Source organism: Triplophysa dalaica, chromosome 23, assembly GCF_015846415.1.
Source record: "Triplophysa dalaica isolate WHDGS20190420 chromosome 23, ASM1584641v1, whole genome shotgun sequence".
NCBI lineage: Eukaryota > Metazoa > Chordata > Actinopteri > Cypriniformes > Nemacheilidae > Triplophysa > Triplophysa dalaica.
Genome location: NC_079564.1, coordinates 6319583 through 6339924, shown reverse-complemented (window position 1 = coordinate 6339924; position 20342 = coordinate 6319583). Strand labels below are relative to the sequence as shown.

General features: G+C 37.7%; 1 protein-coding gene across 1 annotated transcript in view; it reads left to right on the top strand.

Moving 5' to 3' along the window:
• Nucleotides 1-11703: 11703 nt before the first annotated feature.
• Nucleotides 11704-20342, top strand: part of LOC130412844 (xin actin-binding repeat-containing protein 1) — a 53814-nt gene continuing 45175 nt past the window's right edge. The window contains exon 1 of the mRNA XM_056737623.1: nucleotides 11704-12022. The gene's annotated coding sequence lies outside the window, so the exon portion shown is untranslated. The remainder of the gene's footprint in view (nucleotides 12023-20342) is intronic.

Here is a 20342-nt window from a genome sequence, read left to right as displayed (position 1 = left end):
AATTAAAATAATAATAAATACATTTTACGTAATGTAAGTAAATTAAAGTAAAGTAAAAAAAAACCTAACCCTTTCTCTCAACAGCTAGTGGTCTAGCATTTGTTGGAACCAGTAACTTTGTATTGGCACCTACTGTAATATTCCTCCTGTATGACATAGCGCTTATTGCTCGCTTAACTCTTTGTAAGTCGCTTTGGATAAAAGTGTCTGCTAAATTACTAAATGTAAGTAAAAATGAATCCTCATTATACCAGTTTAATTTAATTTATTTTTGGATAAATTAAAAGTTATAATAAAAAATAAGAAAATTAACTAAACTAAACTGGTAATATATGGATTAGTAGTGAAATATTCTAGGAGGGCTCTGAGACAAAAAGGAAGAGACAGCGATAGACACCTAAATTTGTGTTCAAGAGTTTAAAGGATCACTCCAATGCACCTACAATGAAAATACAAGATTTTGAAAAAATCATTTCCAGAACGTCTTATTGTCAAGGCCATTTTCATGTGGCATGTTGGCTTGCTGAAAACACACAACATATGCCTTAATTCTCAGCCTTCCTATTAGCCAATGGGTAAAGGGAGAGAGAGGCAAAGAGAGAGAGAGTCAATGCGAGGAAGCCTGTGTGTCGAGTGAGATGAGGCCAGACTGCATATTGATTGTGAGGCTGTTTTGCCAATGTTCCCTTAATATGTAGGTCAGCGAAGCTCCAGACTTCAGATTCACAAGCACGTTAAATTCTGTTATTTGGGTCACACCTCAATTACCAGCTCCGGTCCCGATAAGGAGCTCACAGATGATGTGTAAGTAGAATTTTATTTGAGCAATTTAACTATCTCTAAGAAATGATGTTCAGATGTTATTTGGTGAAGGTTCTCAGCGAGGATTACAGAGCAACAGGCGTACGCGGCCGGCTCCTGCGTCTGAGAGGTAGATCAAATAAACGCCTTTTTGTGTCGCCTATGCAAATGACAAGACCACCCATTTTCGACATTCCCAGTCACCCAAATTTAATTTACCGGGTTTCAGAATCATCAAGAGAAAAGAAAAGCACCACTTCTGAAACAATAGTATCGCTGGGTACCAAGCAAGTCCTTTCAAATCTGTGCAGAGATGTAGCAACCGAGGTTGGCTGCAGTGTGCGATTGGTCTCGGTGCAACCAATGGCAGGTTGAGCTGCGAACCTCCAATCAGAATTAGACTGTTTTGAACAAAGGAATGTTGCACTGCATTTGATTATTCGAGAGCTGAGAGACATCAAGAAAACGATTCTCCCAGGGCACATGTTGAGAACTATTCAAGGTGCACATTTCCAGTAGAAGAAACAGCAATGGAGCGTTCTTTGTTTTAATTTCAAAGCTTTAATGATTAATCATGTGCTTTACTACTCCAAAGGATGTCCCATAGAGAAAAACTAGCTACACATTCAATTAATACTCAACACACCCTCGGCATGGGGTCAGTGTTAAGCCCCAACACTAAAGTCCCTTTCTCCATATGGGGGGGGGGGGAGATGACAAGCTCAGGGATTCCAACCTTACACACATTATTTCAGAGAGATTAATGAAATGAATTTTAGAGGTATAATAAAGGCAAGGAGCAGACACATTTTTCAGCTAGGAGACCAGAGAGCAGAATATGACAGAGACAGTCAGTGATTTTAAAGGGGAGGAGAAAACTCTCTTTACTCTCACATTGGTGATTAGGGTGACATATTGCGATGACTGGAAATGCTCTAATTGAGCATGTTTTGGCACGATGCTTGGAATTTATTTCTCACGTAAGCTGTGCTCTTTTGTAAGTGAAGCCTGGGTGTTAACATGAATCATTTACATAGATTTGAACACAGGTTGATGCTGCTAAATGGGATCATGAAATGTTTACGTATAATCAAAAACGAACACTTTTACTTTTATAATTGACGTTCCTGATCTTATTGTGTTGGATGGATAAAAAAACACTGCACACTATCTTAAAGGAGAATTAGTGAATCTCAACCTTTGCTATTGTTTATTTATTCTAAACCGTCTAAAAATTACAATGTTAAGATTGTATTCTATTCTATTTTACTCTATTCTACTCTACTCTACAATACTCAGGGTTGGGTAGGCCTACCGGACCATCCTATTCTGTATATAATATGTTATTCTTTCCATATTCAGTCAAAAAAGAATATAAAAAAAAATCTGTTAATTTCAGTAATGATGATGTTAAAATAGTTTTTGTGAACTATTTAAGTGTTTGGTATATTATCTAAGGGTCTGCTAATGGTGGCGGCCTTATGCTTTAGGGAAATTATCACACCACATAAATAAGTGATTATGTGTCTGATGAGGAAATAGAATAAGAATAGAATTAGAATAATATCTCTAATGTATTTCATCCAGTGTATAAAACTTTTTTTATAAAAAAGATTTGGGCTGAAATAAATGTTTTTATTACACAGAGAGTACAGGATCGGAAAAAGGTAATGTTTGATACCGGCACCGAATTCCAGGTACTGTACCGGTATCGGTTAAAATCTCCCAGCATTGTCGGATGTAAAATTATACCTACTTTCATTATTTATTTAAAGCGTGGTCAAATAAAAAAGGTTTTTAAGACCCCTGCCCCCTGGTTGAGAAACACTGATCTAGATGACATTAAAGTCATAGAGATAGTTCACACGAACATGACAATTCTTTCATTTAAACACCCCCTGGCTGTGTTCTCTCAATAGTCCTCTATAGCGTCCCACCATGACTGACACTGGTAAACACCCTCTGTTACTGAAAAAGCCGGCCACATCTGTCATGAGAACCTGTTGGAGCTCCTTCGTTAGCACACATATTACCTGTGAAGGTGTATGATTACAATCACATTCTAGACTAAAAGAACACAGGCTAGGATGGTGCTGTCATCTCTATTATGAAGAAGACAACTGTGTAATATGTATGTATTCATTAAGATGCCAAACTCTGCAGGATTAGGCTTTATCTGTAAGGCTTTGTTTAAGCTTATCATGCTTATCTAAGTCAATTAACTTATCTAGAGCAAGTAGGAAGATTTGGTTTACCAATTTAAAATGATTCTTTAGTTGATCTTTCATTGCATTTTGGTGCAAATGGTATTTTTTTTTGGAATCATTGAAAATCATGGAATTTACCTTTCAAAATGTTTTTTTAGGAGACTCCAGAGGATGGAAACATCTTTTGATTTAACTTAACATTGAAATCCCAGCACACACTGCAACGCTGTGTTTTTTTTTTCAACTTTACATCCTTTCCAAAGTATGCCACAAATGCACAAAGAGTTTCCGACCTTCCTCCAAAAGTCCCTCAGTAACCAACGTAGATCATTTTACCATGAGAACCGGACTTAGAGACTCGTCAGCTTTAACGCATCACACATGTCTGCTTTCAGCATCTAACGTATGCATTTAGATTATTAGTGATGTTTTCCTTTTTTTAAGGATTTTAAAACATTCAACAACTTCCTGAGTATTGTTCGGGTAGAAAGGACCTTTAGCTAAACTCTTCAAGGTTGTGCCCGTGAAGAACAATAAAAGGGCTTCTAACCAATAATTCATTAAATCTATCTAGATTATTACTAGATATAGGTTATAACTAGGTCCATTCACAGCTGCTGGTATATCAAAGCAATAGATGAGACTCTATCCCAAAGGGATTGATGGGGAATATGTTGAGAAATGTATTATCGGCAGTGTAATTATCTTGGAGAGTCATTTAAGCCTATTGCAATCTCTGAAAGGACGATCGGTGCTTATGATTAATGCGCATTCCAGGTCTGAAAAAGTGATACGACCAAAACAAACAGAACAAAAAAAGTTGAATAAAACGTAAATTAAAATGATTTTTTAATCATGTAGAGCAGTTCTGATTTTTCTCTCTGGAGAGTGATTTTCGTGTGGAAAGTGTACTGTGAGAGGGACTGGAAACGGAAAATGTGAGCTCGACCTTACAGAGTTGAGAAGGGTGGACGAGAGGGTGGGGTTGCCTGAGGATCGCTCACATGTTTTTACTGTTGCTGTGTGGAAACTTCAAAGAACTCTGCGGCTGCAAAAAAAATCCCTTTTTTCCCACTTGCAACTAGTCAACTTGGCTGTGGGCCAAGGAGTTGTAACAAAAGGAAAAAATTCTCAGGGTTTTACATGAATAGTGTTTTATATACCACTTCTCTTTTTTTGTGCTCTTTTGTTAGAGCAGGTACTTGGTTGGTGTCCAGTGGGGGAACCCTGTGAGAATCGTCTTGCCTTTCTGATGTCATCAGTGGCAAAATATGATATAACTGATATACCATGATACCATTTCATCGCCTTAAAAGGAGCTGTTCACCCAAAAATAAAATTGAATCACCCTCAAATTGTTCCAAACCTGTATAAATGTCTTTGTTTTGATGAACACAGAGAAAGATATTTGGAAGAATGTTTATAACCAAACAGTTAATGGCAAACAGATTGCCTACAATAGTAGCTATACATTTCTTTGTTCTGTTGAACACAAATGATGGTATATTTTTTTCTACTATGGTAGTCAATGATGGCCAAGAACTATATGGTTACAAGCATTCTTCCAAATATCTTTCTTTGTGTTCATGAAAACAAATAAATTAACACAGATTTGGAACAACTCGAGGTGAGTCAATGATTATTATTATTATATATTTTTTGGTGAGCTCTCCCTTAACAAAAGTTCATTCCTCACTGTTTTAGGTCAAGAAGTAAAAATACCTAGCAGATTTATCACAAAGTCTGAACTTTGAGAGGGGGTGAGTTCTTGTAGCCTGCCAAGTGCTTCAGTCCAAAGTACATGGAGTGAAATGACTAATTCCCTCTCTAATTTCATTGTTATTTGAGGGTTTATTCTACTGCTTATGTCAGCAGAAGCAAATACAGAACAGAACATTTGTTTTACAGCCCAAAGTAGTAAGACATTGTGCAAGTGCAGGAGAAATAATGTAAACTAAATGGTGTGGGAATCCCGTGTACTTTTTCCTATAGGTAAGAGTGACCACAGTAAAACTATAGCTAGTACGGTAGAATTCAAATATAGGGATAACATGCAAAAAAAGAGTGTTCAGTAAAATGCAGCATTCAAATATCAGGAACCTGAATGATGGGTGAGAATTAATGTAGCCATAAAACAGGCAGAGTTTAAATTCACACTACCATAAAATATCTCTACAATGTGGCTTTAAGCTAATTTATGCAAAACCCCGTTTTTCACAGGAGATCTCGCAACCTTAAACGCTGTCTGTCCCTTTGATGCTGCTCTGTTCATATGATCAAAGAAAACACAGCACTGCCAGTACGTCTTATTACAGATGACAGTATAGACACCTGCTCTGCGGCTCTTGGCAGAAATAATGCAGATTCTACCCACACAACATGTCTCTGACTCTTTATGTGCATGGTCTTGTCTCAATGCGCGTCTTTTCCTGACAAATTTTAGATACTAGGAAATTAACCGGATTATTGCGTTCTGGTCAATGTATTGAAGCAATTTCATATGACTGTTGCCTAGAGAACAAAGGGCCGCTGCTCTTTCATAGCTGAGGAGATTTTATGGAGTTCTCAGATGTGTTTCTTATAAGTATCAACATGGTCTCAGATGTTACTCTTAAAATAGCTTAGGAAAGACAAGAATAGATACAAAAGACACAATTTCATATATTAAGTGTAGGAAGCTATAATGAGGGTCGATAAAATAATCTGGATTTGGGGTAAATTTGAGGAGAAATGTCTGAGTTCATATTGTAATCTTAAATATTATTGACTCATGATTGCGGACTTGGCGATTCCAAGCTTAGTTAATGACATTGTTGACATCTCTTGTTTTGTAGTTGGAAGAAATATCGGACATGCAAAAAACATAATCAAACATTTTATTTGCTTTCCATGTAATCTCATTGATGTCTAGGAGACATGATTAAGATATTAAAGAGATATTAATTCACAACAATTAGTTCAGGTGCTCTAATTTCATTGGTTTATCCTCATCTGTTCGCATCACTATTATATGATGCTTTGGCTTATTTTGAATAATTTTAGTTGACTTGGTTTATTTTCACAAATGAGAGTTTAAGTCCTACTTCGCTCCACGCACATGGTTGTTATTTTCAAAATAGGACCTTCATGGCTCAGGTGTGGTCAATTTGGGTTGAGACTAAATTCTGCAGGAAACCGGCCCTCCGTGGATTCTGACATCTGTGTTACATACAACTAATCCAGAAATCTGATATTCAGTAAAAAAACAAATCACGTTGTACAGAAATATCTGGTGTGCGCTCTTCCATGCCATACAGAAACAAAGGTCACTGCTTCAAAATTACACAATCCCGTTCTATATACTTAACATTTATCAGAAGAGGTATATTTTCTACATGGGGTCAAATATATAATATCATATAATTACACTTAAACTGCTCCTCAGAATTGATCCCATCAAGTATCAGGATCGAATTTGACAAATCGCTCAAATATTTGTCAAACGCATGTAAGCAAATCAGGCGCAAAAAAGCCCAACATTTTGACTTCTGGACAGTTAACAGTGTTCCGGTGAAGTGTCGCTCAGACCGATGTTTGATAAGATATGATCGCTCTCACTGTGTCAAGCTACAGGTCCCTGTAGCTCAAGTGTTGACAGGAGGGTGTGTGCTCGTGTCAGCGGTCCGGGGATTGGGTTGGCCACACTGCTGCCCTTTTCCTGTTTGACAGGACTTTGACAATCCGGAGAGGCGTCACACATAGGCTTCCCTTTCATGCTGCTGTATGAGAATGTTTTTGTACTCTGAGGCTTCCTGGGAATAGCTCTAGTAACAGCGTGTCCTCGGAAAAGGCACATGCGCGCGTTCTGTTCAGAGAGTGGCCGAGTGCTCAACATGTGAGACGAAGACAAACATGTTGTTTGCATACAATGTGTGAAGAACTTTGAAGAACCAAAAAAGGAAGGGTTCACAAAACTGGCTCTATTTATGCAATCGCATGTTTCTCTAAACCTGTATGTTTTTATGTTTATAAAGAATAACTCAGCTCATGTTGATCATGAATGGGTTAAGCTCAAAACATCCACACTGTAAAACAATTCCCATGAAGTTGGAAACTATAGACAGAATATATACTGTTAAATAACATGTTTTTCAAGTAAATGGCAGTCTTTTCAGGTTTCTTGACCGTATTTCAAAAATACTTGAAAAGTATATCAGTTTTGTTTTACAGTGCAGCAAAAGCACCATGAAAGAGGTTCGTATGACTTTATATATCACACTATATATTATATTACTTTATATATTCTCAAAAACAAAAATATATTTTCCTGACACAAGTCTATGATATAACATGAGTGATTTTGGATCTTGACAAATCAAGTTCGGTCAAACAGATTCTTATCAAAATAAAATGTCATTTTTGTATGAATTATGCCATCGATTTCCTAAATTTCCTAACTAACTCCCAGCTAATAGCATTCGTATGCAGACAGTAACAAGAAACCCACATCCTTTTGTTTTGTCTCGCTAAGAAGATGGAAGCTCAACAATTTTATTTATTTATCATCTCATTTCTTTGGTCTTCCAGCATCCTAAAGAAGAACAAAACGCTTCCACTGAATCAGCGATGCAGCAGGTCTGCCGAGCCTCTCCGTGTGCATGTCCATGTCTTTGGGGGAGAGATCTTTTGAAGCCTGGAGCTCCGTGGCAATCCCTAACGGCCCCGTCTTTGTTTCTGCGCCTCCCCGGAGCTGGTGCGAAGCGCAGGGCAGGAGGGAGCCCCAGTTGGCACGGGAGGATGAAACGCGGCAGCGCGTCGGCTCCCCAGTGCTCGAGCCTGCCCCACTAACTGAGTTTTTAATAAATAATGAGGCGCGGTATAAATAAACTACGAAGTTCTGCTACTGCCAAAGGGCTGTAAGATACCAAGGTAACAGCACAGGGGAAGAGATAAATAAGTAAATAGAGACTCGTTATCACTTACTGGTGTTTCTGTGTTTGTAAAAAAAACCACATTAACCAACACCTCAGATTGGGGTAGATGTGTTTTAGATGTTTTCTGGCAAAACGAAAAAAGCGGAATGTGAAAAATGGAGCATCTTTTAATAATCATGTTAGAATCAGAGCAGCAGAAGTTCCACAAAGCAGGGGGTCCTCTGTTATGTCTGAATGCTATTTAAATTAGCCGGAAAATAGGTGCAATGTGCCAGTGTGCATACATTACTTCAAAGCAGTTATCACAGAACTTATGAAAGGCATTAGTAGACAGAGGCAGAAACGCCACTGTCGGTTTTCATTGAATTACAAATTAAAAAAATGAACAATGGGGTACAAAATGAGATCTTTTCCAATTTCTCAATATTTTTTTAAACAGCAATGAAAAAAATGTAAAGAAAATGGAGATGCCTGTCGAATTGACCTATAGATTATTGTACTTAAATACACCAGTAATCTAACATATCGCTGCTTTCCTTCATTAACATTGTCTCTCCATATTTTTATGAATAAATCATTATTATTATTTTTTCTATTTCCTGGAAAACTGCGGATTTGGACATACAAGGTATCGGGCAGCGACAATATGTCACCTTGAGCTTAAGATGAAAACTCAACAGAGGTTTCAATATAAACTATAAATGTGCCTGGCTTGAAAAAACGTATGGACGGTATTTGGTTACATATTCATTTACATTAATAGTTTATTGTATATCAATATTATTAAATTCAATTAAAGCTACTCGACAGTTGTTGATTCTTTGCGGAAGTTTGGGCCAAATCATGTTTGTTTATGTTGTTGTCTATAATCTTTTTTTAAATATAAATATAATACAATACAAAAAATTCATCAAGCTGCTGTGAGCATTCATTTTCAATGTCAACAGTTGTCTAAATTTGGTCATTTATCTAAACAATAATGGGAATGATCCTTGACAATATTCATATTCAAACAAAACATAATTCCATTCTCCTAAAGCAACATCTTTACAGATAAAAAAAGACAATAGCATCTTGCTCTACAATATGCAACGTTCCAGATAAATAAATAAATAAAATGAAATAAATAAATGCAACAAAAGTGACCTTTAGAGACAGACCAGCAGATGCATCATGTTCTGATGGTCTCTGTTCTATTCTCGGCCACCCCTGTATCACACACCTATGGTAATACATCACCTCCACAGTCCACTTACAGCGGATGGGGGAGAGAAAATAGGATTCCAAATAACCAAACAACAATCACACTGACTCACACTCTCAAGTCGCCCATTTTATGTAAGTCCGTCACCCAATATCGAGGTCATACGTCCCTTAATCTTTGACCTACTCTTATGAATCCGCAGCTAGGTTGCATAATGTGATATTAAAGTGCATTCTGTCCGGGTTTTACTGCTCCATTCTAGATGCTCCAGGTGAATGACCTACATGCTCAAGTTCAAAAGTTACCTACGGCTGAAGGTATATGTCAAACGGTTACGTTGTTTTCTGTATGCACACAAAATAAAATGGAAGGCAGATTTAAGCTGCACTCACCAAATATGATCAGATAGGTGCAAAGATAAACTCCTCACATCTCACCAAACTGATTTAAGTACATTTAATTGACATGCCACAGTCTTTAAGACCCAGAAACTTGAAAAGTTGAAAAGACAGTGATGAGATATTAAAAAAGCAGAGACCAGAGGACAGATAATAGATGGTAAATGAGAAGCAGTGTAAGGGGTTCTGGATAGGAAAAGCATGAAAAATGATGAAAGCACAATGTACAGAATGAATGAGAAGCAGGCCGGGTGGAAGCTTCTTTAAATCTTCTTCATTTCATCAAAGTGACTGTTGCAGGCACTTAACAGCTTTCATATTAAAATGATTAAGCACCTTTTGAAGCAGCGAGGGGCGGATCGGGCATCGCTCTGTTGGAGAGCAGAAGTGAGGGACCTCAGAGAATGAAAGCGAATGATGTCTGAATGTCAAAACAGACATCCCCAAAAGAACTGCAGATGCACACGAAGCAATCATCTGTTGACCAGAACTCATTAAAACTCCAAATGAAGAATTTTCGTTGAAAATTAGCTCGATTTAAAAGCAACAGACATCTTTTAGAGATGCAGCAGCTAGACTTGAAAATATGGTGTAATTAGTTTTAATGAGGTTAAAAATATAATTTGAAACACCAATAAAGAATGAAAAAAAGCTCATAGGAGGAAGAGGTTGAAGTTTTGAACACTATAGAATGCAAGAGTACAGATCTTCTGGGCATGCAATGGGCTCCATGATACTCTGGTGAGGATGGTGAGGGTCGGCTGTTGTTTCGAAGATGAGATGGTGATCTTCTGCAGGCTCAAACACTACACTGATAGTAAAAGTTCTGTTTTTCCAAACCAAAAATTTCTCCCTTTTCACTTGTAATTTTATGTCACAATTAAGATCACTGAGACGCTGCAGGAGATAACCCTCAATGCACCGCCTCCAAAACATGTACTTTTGTTTTCAAGGGAGGACTGCGTCTCTGGCCTTGACCATAATCTCTTTTTACACAAGACATTGTTTTCTTGTATCAATAAGTAGCCAAAGTGTGTGCAATAGTAATGTTAAAGTAAAAAAATGGATGATTTGAGATTGAAAATTTAAGACGAATTGATTGTTTTTACTAAATGTAAAAAACAACTATTGAAAAAAAAAGTTTAGGCTACAGTGCAGCTAAGGATATTATTTACCCATGTTATTTATTTGATGTTGAATGTGAAAACAAATTACACACTTCTGCTTCAGATAAATTCATAACTAATGTAAAATATTAATGGATTCACTGAAGTCAGTCTGTTGCCATTCCAGCGTCACTTATAGCCCGACTCTATCTCTCAGGCCTGTATTGTAAAGTAAGACTCCTAACAGATGCTCTACTTCCTGCTAAAAGGTAAGGACTCTCACCTTGAGCATCAATCGAGTCACGAGCATCTCTCTGCTATAACCGCCTCCTTTCTTTCACACTGTTATCAAACAGCACAGCAGTTCATTAACCACACGCCTGAAAACAGCCATTGCTCATTTTTGAATTCGAAATCGATAGGATTTGCCGATCGATCATAGTACAAAGGATTTTATCTGAAGTGGGATATTCAACATCTCCCCGGTGTTAAAGGCAACAAAACAGCTTGTATTGATTAACAGATCATTAAGTGAATTTGATGATACCCGTGGAATCGTTCAATGTTTAACTCAGTAAACAGATGATAGAACAATCTGCGCTAGTTTCCTAGTTCTGGCCCTGAGGGACATGATGTCACATGATCCGTGACTAAAGAGAATATGAAAGAGATCTGACCTCTAGAAATGGCCTCACGACCTTGTGACAAGAGAATGTATTCAAAGAGTTTGATGTGCCATCAGCCAGACTTAGCTACGCGTTCTTTCGCTTTCACGTCTGCGCGTTTTAGCGGGAGATATCTTGTCGAGCTCTTGCATTTCTTAACCTCTTTACCCTGTCTTTTGTATCTGAATGCCAGACAAAGCTTGTACTTAAACATTAACAATAAGATCAAAGCCCTGAGGGAAACATCAGCATGGTGCGGCTTCAGACAATTACCACTTCAGAACTCATCAATTAAAAAAAGAAATTAATTAGAAGGTCTCTTGAAAAGAAGGTGAGCCGACATTACTGTTAGATGCCTCATTATGTTGAAGTAACGAAAATGATATTGCTGGTGAAGACACTTAACTTTTCCAGATTGGGTTGTGGACCTTGCCCCAGGAAGTACAGGAGCACCATTACCCCGTGTGTACTTCAGATGAAAGTTGTTCTGTACTTGTACAGACCGACGTACAGCCAAGCAGCTGGCCTTCAGCGCTCCATATGTCTAACTAGTGGAGTGTGTCCCAATTTTACCCGAGCATACGGCCGCAGTTCTGCTTGAATAACGTGTTTGAGGATTTAATACTTGTGTGGATTTGGTCCTAATGCTGACGGCAAGCGGTGGAAATAAGATTCCCATTCCTAGATGCAAACACATGTCGACTCTCACCGACCAGACTGCTAATCAGGTGAGCATTAAAGGGTTTGTTACGCCCTAAATAAAATAAAAATATGAGCCCTAGTGTTGTTTAAACCCTGTATGAGCTTTTTTTCATTGAACACAAAAGAAGATATTTTGAGAAATGTCGTTTTGTATCCGTATAATGGAAGCGAAAAAATAGGGGACATTTTGTTTGGTTACAAGAGTCCGTCAAAATATATTTTGTGTTCTGCAGAAGAAAGATAGTCATACAGGTTTGGAACAACATGATAGAGAGAAAATGATGAAAGACTGTTCATTTTGGGAGGGACTGTCCCTTTAAGACATAAAACTGACATGATGTGTCACAGCATTTTGCATTTGCCCGATTCCAAAGAAAACACTCATATATACTTTTTATACAATTCCCAAAAGGGATAATCCATCCAAAAATGAAATTGTTGACATCATTTCCTCAAGTTGTTTCAAACCAATATACATTTCACAAAAGAAGATATTTGGAAGAATGTGTAGAACCGAACAGTTCTGGGACACCAATGACTTTCATAGTAGTCAATGGTGCCCCACAAGGGTTTAGTTTCCTGCATTTTTCTAAATATCTTCTTTTCCCTTCAATATAACAAAGTCATTTATCAGATATAAAACGTGAGGGTAACAACATTTTTAAGACATGCTTACAAAGAAAAAAAGTTGGTCCTTGAGTTGGTTAATTGGTTCTTTAAAGATCTTTCTGATGTTCTATCACAGGTTCTTTAGACAAAAATGTTAAGTTTATTTGAAACATCTGTTTTATTTAAAAAAGTACAATAGAAAGATTTCATTACATGAAAAAATTGACAAAATTAACATTGTGACTAATTTAAATAAGAGCTTCAACAGACAGTAAAGTTTCTGACATTAAAATCATTCTCTTATAAAATTGCTTATGGATCCAAAAGTGCATATCCAAATAATCGTCCTATTAAATGTGTGAGAACTTTCCTGCTTAATATCACCCTCCTCCAAATAATAATATCCTATCATGTACATCACAAGCTATTGGCTGTTAAGAAGAAAGTGTCCAAACCCTTTAATACATCCCATCCCAACTTCCAACTTTTTTCGTTGCAGCACATTAGGGAACAGACACTTAACGCTTTGTACCGTTCACAGTTACCAAAAGCTAGTGTCTGCAAGTCTCTCAATGTTCCGCCGCTGTCTCGAGGCAACGCGAGGATCCTCTAACGTACCTTATTAATTCTCTGTTCTTATCTCCTGAAGCTGGCTATCATTACAGTTCTATATATAGAGTCACAGTGGGACTGAGGAAAGATGCACACACACATTAACATTAATGGCTTTGGGCTGTTCTCTGCTCAGGCGTACTGTACAAGTCGACAGCACACACAGATACGAGATCTACACACGGATAACACAAAGGCGCTATGTGCGCCTAACACAAGCGTTCTGAAGCAAAATCATCCTCAATTAATTTCAAATTAAAAATGCTAATTACGGAAATAAAAAGGTCATTTCTGTTTTCGAAGCTGAACTTAATCTATAACATTTTGCGGTGGATTTCCTTTGTTCATCGTTTTCGTGTTTGAAAGTTCCATGAATATAAAAAAGTCTACGTTGCTTTTCTGTTGTAAATGAATGGCCGTCTACAGAGATCTTTAGGTGCAAATGTAAATTCCCACTGAGTTTGCTAATGAACAATCACCAGGGACTCTCTGATGGGTATTGTGGGAGAGAAGCTCCTGATAGTAATGTGAATGCGGGATTACAGCAGGCCCTTTGTTGCATTATATCCTCCATCTCCTCAATATACATCTTAACTTTCCATTACATTTGTAATATTTACTAATCATGCGCGACTTTTTACTTTTATCCACCACAGCCCATCTAGATCCACACGTTACTTTTGTTCAGCTATGTCTGACAAGCACGAGATGTTTTTATGGAGCCACTCACGAGCACCCCTGCTCACTCGGGTCTTTAATTGAATACTCCACTCATCACCGGCCCTCCCACTGGGTGGCTCCGTAGAGGGGTAGCATATGGAGCTGGGGGCTCGGCTCATCACCAAGGCAGCGATTTGTTCACCGGGGCCCTCGAGGGGTTATTTCAGTGCAGGACAAACTATAGAGGCCCGTGTCAGAATGTGACCTCTCCTGCTACCCCTGGGGCTGGACATGCTCGTCCATGTGAAAAGCAAAGACAAGTCCAAATCCATTTTACCGGGCTGCTGGACAGCGTGGTCGATTCGGAGCAATTTGGTGCGTGCAACTTCACGAGAGCTCTGATCGATTGAGTATGCATGTGTGCGTTAAGGTTTAATCATTACATCTACAGAGCACAAGAGGGATGCATGGGATGCATCAGCTGGAAAGATAAGTGTAAATATGTGTAATACATTTATAGGTTGGTTTTTAACTGTCTGAGAAAAATCTCACATTTCGTTTAGACAGCAGTGCAACGTTTTTAAATCAAATTTGTACGAGAAACAGAGACAGAATGCACCGGCTGTCTGCATCTGCTTGAAGCACATGAGTCAGATAATGTTTTTAAAAGTTAGAATTTTAAAACATATTCCGCTATTCCAAATTAATTTGTAACTTTATGTGTTGTGCTTTATAATGTTGTTAAAGTTAATTAAAATTAAAACAAAAAAAATCCGTTTATTGAAATCCAATCAAATATTGGCCTTAAAAATTATTGGAAAAACTTGAAAAAAACATGTTGCCTCAGATATAAACTGAAATAAGTTTAAATAAACTTAAATTGAAAAATTAATTAATTAATTGAATGAATAAGTTAATCTTATATAGCAACGTAAAAACTATATATAAGAAGTTTTGCTGAAACTAAATAAAGTAGTTAACCAAAATTAACATAAAAAAATAAAAGCTAAAAAATAAAAGCTAATTTAAAATAGTAATAAACCTGCAATAAAAACAAAAATAAAATAACCAATGGTGTGAGTTTGAGGAGATTCTGGCAACCAATGGCAGACAGGAGGGATGCAGTTCCAATGCTGCTAATTGCACAGAAATCACACACTTCATCTTTAAGACCACCATGGTCAATCATTGAAAAACTAAATCTACACAATAACACACCTATACAATAACAGCTGCTGTGTATAAAAACAAAGCATGTAAAAACATAAACACAGCACAGCACTTCAATAATTCATGATGTCAACATTTTAAATAATTGGACACAAATTTGCTGCACGTTCAACATTTGTTACACCAACTATAAGCAATTCTACTCCAAAATGAACATTCTAAGAAACCTCATTGCGCCGCTTGAGCCCCAGGCTATTAGAAAACTGGAAAATGCCTGCTTTCCTGCAATTACTGATGTAATAATCTCAAAGGACTGGGGGTATACTATAATTGTAACAAACATGATAATTTCAATTATTTGCATCCAGGGATAATTAGGAAATATTAAGCACGTTTCATGTAGAGCTTCACAATACGAAAAAAAGGTTAACATGATTTAGATATGTAGCAGCACGGTGGTGCGAGATAAAGATGTTTAATAACAGTTGGTTCTGAAGCTAAAGCTGATCAGAATGGCAGACCGAGCTGCCCTCCTGCAGGCGTGCTGGATGCGGCAGTGTCAGCTGCTGTCTGTGTCTGCATTGACCAAATTCGGCCTGACAGGCAAGTACTGCATCAAAGCACAAAACAAGACGAACACATTGGAACGCTGCGATATCTTCATGCATTAGTCAAAATATTGCTACGATTGAACACTAACGTACTTACGCATGATGCAACATCTAAATCAAAGAGAACAGAATATATCTCCAGAGCATGAAATAAGTTATCAGTCTCAGAGGCTGCTCAGTTATGCTAGCCTTCAGATAAAACCGAAAAGGCCAAGTTCACCGATCAAGGCGTTTTCAAGGCAGTTCTTAAAATGAGAAGTAGATTAGGACCACATGCAGATTAAGCTCATTTGAAGTATAGAAGACCCATCTGGGCATTCATATGAACCCGGGTTTAATTAATCTAGTAGTGGAGGATGGGGTAATAAGCACTCAGCATTTTAGCAAAGAGATATACGAGAAAAGATAGGAGGAAAGGAGAAACCAGTGGCGGCTCTTTTGAACAGCAGCAAGGTTGAAATAGAGCGTATTGCCTACAGGGAAATTAGCACTGTGTGCACCATGATGAATGGTCCATTGTGTCTTCTAAATGGATAAAAAAATAAAAATGTCTGGCTGAAATTATAAAGTGCTACCCTTTTTATCATCCTGGTGCCCTTGTCCGAGAGTTGCCCTGGGAACATAGTGCAAAGAAATGTTTAATGAATGCTGGTGAGCTGGGCATCATCAGCAGGAATCTGGAAAATGAACTGTCTGTGGATATTAAAATGGGTTTAGGTGCTACTCCAAAGACCTTAGTTCATTTTCACAAATATAAATTATAGAGATGCTATGATTTATCGGCTAATAATTGGCGACGGTCAATAAAAGCCATTTTTCACATTGTGGGCTAACGGCCGAGGCAAAGAAAGAAATATGAATTTACTCTTCAGAATCTGTATCGGCCGATATCTCTCTGAATAATTGGAATAATTCGGTATAAGTGTATCTCTTATAAATGATTTAACGAAGTATGTAAGTATGTTACCAGCACTTGCTTACAGCCCCAATTTCCTAAAATGACTTTGAAACTGTACTTTTGAAACACATGAAAAAGTCTAAATGAGTTGTGCAACATCATCATACAGACGTGCGAAAACGAATCATACAAACATTCCATCATCTTCAGTTATACTTCTGCCTTCTAAGAAAAGGATTGGTGTAAAGGAACTGAGCGGTCTCTTCCCACACAAGTCAGACAGCTCAGACAGTCATGTGTCACCAAACTGACGAGACACACTCTGGTGATGAATGCTTTTTCCAAGGCTTAGCACATGTGATTTTAGTCAAACTCTGTATGTGACGTACAGTTCGACTGTGACAGAGACGTATGACAGTGAAATGCCAGCATGCTTGTGTGAACATCTGTTAAAGTACTGTAAGTGTCAAAATGGTCAAACACAATTTATGTTTATTTTTCGGTAATTTTGTTTTTGTACTTATTTGTATTTGCATTTTTAATGGATTTCTGGTAATGCACTTTTTTATCTAAAATAGATATAAAGACACAAACCTGAACATAATTTTGTGGCAAAAATCTATGTGTGTGTGTCATTCTTTCTGTCTACATCTATCAAGTGAGATCATTCCCACAGTGCTTCCTAAAGCAAGCCGGGGCTTGTTAAATAATTTAACCCCTGGAGTCAAGCCTTGGAACAGCTTGAGTGAGTTTTGGGGGAAAGAGCGCTAAAGTCTGGTGGTCCCCATCTGTGGCTGTCGAGGGTCCCCAGACGACCTCTCATTTAGTGTCCAGAAACAGACCCTCTTCAGATAATTGGGTTTATGCTCCTTCAACATTTAATTACAGCCAGAAGGAGCTCATCCTGAATACACCTAATCCTAAAAAAAATGGTAGGATTTGACAAAGATTAAGTAGATTATTCAACATAAGATCCTTTGCTTTAGCAACATGACTATATAATATCTGCACAAATCTGGATTATTAACCAGCAAGCAGGATGTAGTTAAAAAAGATTGCATATGGAGGCAAAGTAGTACACAAAAGTGTTAAGATTATTCTTGTGACAACGCTAATCTGTGTCTTTAAGAGACAAGAGTAAATGCAAAAGCAATCTCTCGCAATATTTGTTTTATTAGTGACTGTAGTGTAGTATAATACTCTTAACAGTGAGCCAAATAAGGAAAAGGTCAAGAGAGAGTAACTCTGACAGCTTTTTCAGACTGTAGGAATTCCCAGGTCTCTTTCTTGCAAGACCTCCTACTCCTCACAAAAATGTGAAGCAATTTCCTTCTGGAGTTCCACTGGAGCTAATCTGCTCTTTCAAGGAGACGGCGGTCTGCCACAGATGTTTACACAAACATAAAACACTTCACATGGACACATGGACAGAGCGAAGATCGAAAAGAAGAACTTGCAAGAACTCAGAGATGAAAGATTTAACATGGGATGGATGTCATTATGGGCTGCAGCGCTCATTTTCAGGCACACGTCTCCACTGACCGACACGCAGTGGTCGATGGCTAAACTGATTCTGCTGAATGGTTTCACGGCTGCAACGGACGATGCTCGTGTGCTTCACTTTTCCCTATAGCAGAAAGTAATAAGGAGTGATGTCTTGTCTTCTTAAGGAAATGAGACTCTATGATTTAGTGTGATTGCTCTTCGGGGGCTTGTGTTAATATTGCTGTGGGGGGTGAGGGGGTCTCTGCCGTGCTTTGGATCTGCAGGAATACAGTAAATGAGATAATCTAATGAATAAAAAAAAGCATGTCAAATATTTCTGATGCCATGTCTGGTCCATCTCTTAAAAGGTTTACATTTGATGTATGTGTCATCAGTTCTGTCATCTTTCTACGTAAAAAGTTATAAAAATCTTACAGACAATCATTTTACAGTAAGTACAACCAATGTACATCCCACAGCGAATGGCACTACCAATAGAATAGAACAATACCATTACAAGACTTTCAAATGACAAGCTTACAGTTTTATCATTGTCCTTCTTGACATGAGAAATAATGTAATATCGTGTCATCTATGTTTTTTTTTCAGAATTACATCTCTACTTCCGCAGTCTTTGTCTGTAAAGCTACTTTGCTATAATGCAAAAGTGTGAAAATGCTTTACCTTAAACTGAACTGAACTATGGACCACATTCCAACAGCCTGGATATACAATGGTTTTCATACATGATCTAAAAAGGGAAAAATAGTTTACATAATTATACTTTTTAGCTAAATTATAGCATTTATAACCATTATTAACTATGACTCTTGATTATAGTTTATCAGTTTACTTTAAGTAACATTTTACATGTATTTTTATGTGATTTTATCACAGTTTTCCTGTGTTTTGTCATTCTGTAAGTCTTCCACACTGCTGTTGGATGACTTTGTCACTCCTGAGATTTGATTTTGTTGAAATTCAAAAGACATTCTGATTAAATTAACATTTGTAATCGTCTCTTAAATTCTTCTGCGGCTGCATATGGTTACTTGCTAGCTCTGAGAACTAGGTTTGTGTGTTGTTAGTTTTTTTGGTGACCTAGTAAACACTATTGAGGAAACTCTGTGTTCCTCTGTTTCTATATGTGTATGAGTGTGCATCACCTCTTGTACAGATGGGCTGTGTGGGTGTACTCAGCTGGGTTTCCGAGATAGGCTCTTTCCACGTGCTCAACTGTGTCTGTTTCACACATCAAAGCGCTGTCATAGAGGTCAGATAGACAGGAAGTGTGCAGTTATACAGGTCTCTTAACCTCGGCTCTCGCTCTCTGCTGTGTTTTGTAGTGCACATACAGTAGGGCGTGTGGTCAACTGATAAACAGCACTGCTCGTTTGCTAAATTATTAAAAGCCACTTGAACAGCAGGATTGGAAGAGACTACAGGCACACGTAGATGTCAAAAATAGCCACTCTTATACCTTTAGAGGTTTTACAGTGAAAGCTTCAATATGAAAACTATGGACAAAACAAGTAACGTCAAAAGCCTTGGCCCCTTTAGTTAGTTCGTTCTTTATTGTCATTGCATATTAAAATTCAATGAACGTTCAGAATGAATTCCGAACTTGTAATGTGACTGTAAATCGAGGAAACTGTAAAACTAAGATTGTTTAGACCGGGAGTCAAACAATTCTTGGCACCTCTTTACATTGGCTAATAAAATATTTATAATGTCATAAAGCCTGTGGGTGGTAGGTTTAATAATTTAATTATAAATGTGTTTGAAGATGAATTATTTATTCATTAAAAATACAAAATCAAAATCTTATTGTACACATTTGTTTTGTAATATAACTACAACGTCATTGAGTGGTGGTCCGTCTACATTGTTTTTGAAAATGTAAATTTTCTGTCCTAGATCATATACACTCACCTAAAGGATTATTAGGAACACCATACTAATACGTATTTGACCCCCTGTCTCCTTCAGAACTGCCTTAATTCTACGTGGCATTGATTCAACAAGGTGCTGAAAGCATTCTTTAGAAGTGTTGGCCCATATTGATAGGATAGCATCTTGCAGTTGATGGAGACTTGTGGGATGCACGAAGCTCCCGTTCCACCACATCCCAAAGATGCTCTACTGGGTTGAGATCTGGTGACTGTGGGGGCCATTTAGTACAGTGAACTCATTGTCATGTTCAAGAAACCAATTTGAAATGATTCGAGCTTTGTGACATGGTGCATTATCCTTCTGGAAGTAGCCATCAGAGGATGGATACATGGTGGTCATAAAGGGATG